Source organism: Alosa alosa, chromosome 8 (genome assembly GCF_017589495.1).
Source record: "Alosa alosa isolate M-15738 ecotype Scorff River chromosome 8, AALO_Geno_1.1, whole genome shotgun sequence".
Classification (NCBI taxonomy): Eukaryota; Metazoa; Chordata; class Actinopteri; order Clupeiformes; family Clupeidae; genus Alosa; species Alosa alosa.
In genome coordinates, this window is record NC_063196.1 from 12,380,652 (window position 1) to 12,383,654 (window position 3,003).

General features: G+C 39.0%; 1 long non-coding RNA gene across 1 annotated transcript; it reads right to left on the minus strand.

Moving 5' to 3' along the window:
- Positions 1 to 251: 251 nt before the first annotated feature.
- Positions 252 to 2,052, minus strand: LOC125299549. Its single transcript, XR_007194393.1, has 3 exons — positions 1,964 to 2,052; positions 1,480 to 1,642; positions 252 to 685 (listed from the first exon to the last, which is right to left on the minus strand). It is a non-coding gene; the product is annotated as an uncharacterized LOC125299549 (long non-coding RNA).
- Positions 2,053 to 3,003: the final 951 nt, after the last annotated feature.

Genomic DNA, 3,003 nt, shown 5'->3' on the forward strand with positions numbered 1-3,003 from the left:
TATAGCTTACATAATAGAGTTGTTTTCACATTGACGGTATTCAAATTAAATTTTTCATTATTGTTACATATCATGATGGGAGAGTATTATTAAAAATGTTACAAGTATGCAAATGCATATGTTTACGGGCATTTAGGTTTTACTGTGTTGTTTTGTTGTAAAGACATGCAAGGCATTCTGGGCCGTAATGAACAGTGGTCGGCAGCACTCCATACCCAGATAGCAAGCAGAGGTTGGCCCAACGTTGGCTCAACTGCGTCAGAGACGTTGGCCTTACGTCACCCGCCAACAATGGGCCAACGTCACTTTGGCCGTCGGGGACATGTTGGCCCAACGGTATAGCAGCCGTTGGCATGACTTTGGGCCAACGTCATTTTTGACAGTCATTAACTCGGTTGGCTTATGACCAATTGCCAACGTTGGCTTATAACCAATTGCCAACTTTAGCCATGTTTTTTCCTTTTTATAGTTATAAGCATGATATTTGAGCTTCTAGGATCTTACAGAAGTCCATTCATAGCTTAAATGTCATAAGGAATTAAAACAGACAGCAGTTATAACCTACAGGTAACAATATAATTTATTATAAACAATACAAACAAACAAACAAATAAATAAATAACTTAAAAGTCGTCATCATCCATGCTGCTGCTGCTGCTGCTGTCCCTAGACACTGTATCATCACCTGAAGTAAAGAAGATGTTCATTAGACCTACAGATCGGCAGACATTTGGCTGCAGGTAATGTTTGTTTATGCCTCCTCCTCGTATAAGGGAGTCAATTGGCCTAATTTTCAATTGTTGGATATGTTTGCAACACCATATTTGTAAATAATACTGAATGATAAGGCTGCCATGATGCAGAGCTAGGGAAGTTGAGGACAGAAAACAATCATATTTGATTAGAATTTCTGTGATAAAAAGTAAAAGCGCTGTAGTTTTAGCTCCTAATGCAGAGCTATTAGACAGTCAGCGTGTGCATGCGTCCTGATCAGACCTGTATGATTCACTCATTTGGATAGCCTATTCAATTGAAAAAATAATAATAACAATAGTCTATAGGCACAAACAAACAACTAAGTAATAATTGAATAATTGTTTTTGTATAATGTATTATTGCAGTGTCAAATTGTTTAGTTTTTTTATTCAAATAACCAGTGCAGGAGTAATGCATTATCACAAGTAATGTACTGCAACACCTGCATGTCATGACTCATTGTGTCTTCATTTCTTAAAAGCTGAAGGATCATGAAGCTTTGGCTGTGCATACCTCCCTGCTGTCTCCCAGTTCTCCTCAGTCACCACTGTACTTTAGCCAGTTTTTTATGACTGCCTCACACTCACTGGCGGTTATTTTCTGAACCGCTGATGCACCTGAACAGGTTTTTTACTCTTGGCAATGCAGTACAGCAGTACAAAACTCATTAGATGCACACTCACAAGATGCTTATGTCAGCAATAGAGTGATTTGGTTACACACCTCGTATTACAGCAGTGATCTTAAAGACTGAAAAAGCCTTCTTTCTCCCCCCTCGCCCCAGCCAGTTGAATTGCTGTGCGAATTCGTCATCCATGATGTGGCGCAGCATTCGCCTTACAACATCCCCGGGGTTGCAACCTCCAAGTGTTGCGAGGTATGCAGTCTACAGATGAGAACAGAATGGATACTAGTGTTTTAGAAAGATTAGATTAGATTAGATTCAACTTTATCGACCGTTTAGATAAAATGTTTTTGCTGTCGGCCATGGTTAACAATAATGTTGTTGACAGCTAGAAGAATCAGCCAGGCGAACTAGCGCCGTAACGTTAGCTAACCGATAGCACTATAGCTAACTAGCAAACTAACGTTAAGCGCCCGTAACGTTAGCCAAATCGCGCTTAGCGTAGAAGGCTTTGATAACTTTAACGTTAGTCGATAGGCTACGTCTTACATTGATGAGGTTAATTACCGAGGTGGCTCTTACCTTGGCTGAATGTGGATCAAATGTATTTTTAACTCGCTTAAATGGCAGTCAGAACAAATCACGCCTGGGCAGTCTGGCAGTTGACATTAACGGTATTTTTTATTTATAATAATCGCGTGGCTATTGTTATTGTTACGTACAAAATGTTCTCTCTCTATCTTTCTCTCTATCTGCCATAGCCTAAATGTAGTCTACAATCTGTTGTTAGAGATGCAAGATACATACCTGATCTGTGATGAACTGTAGGTGGAGATGTCCTCGATGTTTAGCCATTTTTTCTTAGGAGAGCCTTCGTCCAGTATCTTTCCAGGGTCTCACTTCCAGACTTTTGAATAGTTTTTTTTTTATCGCCATATGATGTACTGCACTGCACTTTATGGACTGTCTTCTTTTAGCTACTTATTATGATGTAGTAGCAGGAGACCCATTCACACAAAGTTAGTCATTCTGTTTGTTTCATCTTGCTACTGTGCATGTACCTTTGTATCACTGAATAAAGTGGCCACTATTACATACTGTATCTTGTCTGATTCTTTCAATAAGGACAGCCAGCTAAAATGCATCTACATTGCAATTTCAGATAGTGATTTTGGTACTAAATAGTGTGCATACTGACGATCACCTAACCATTTCAATTATAATGTAAACAAGTAATAGACCGTTGCATTGAAAAGGAGGTTCTAAGTCAGGGGTTCTCAAAGTTTTGATTGGTGAGGGCCAATTCAGGAACCCAACATTGAACTGAGGGCCGCCAAAGGGGCGGGGGGAGAAAAAGAAAGGGAAAAAAAACTGGGAAAAAATCCCATTTGTATCATTTGAATAACCAGGTTGCATCTCTACAGTTTATATGTATTGCATTAAACCCCATTTGTAATCATTTTAATGACCAGGTTGCATCTCTACAGTTTATATGTATTGCATTAAACACATTTGTAATCATTTGAATAACCAGGTTGCATCTCTACAGTTTATTTGTACTGCATTAAACACATTTTAATTCATAACTGGGGCCAAACCTGGCAAAACTTGTGAAAATCTTA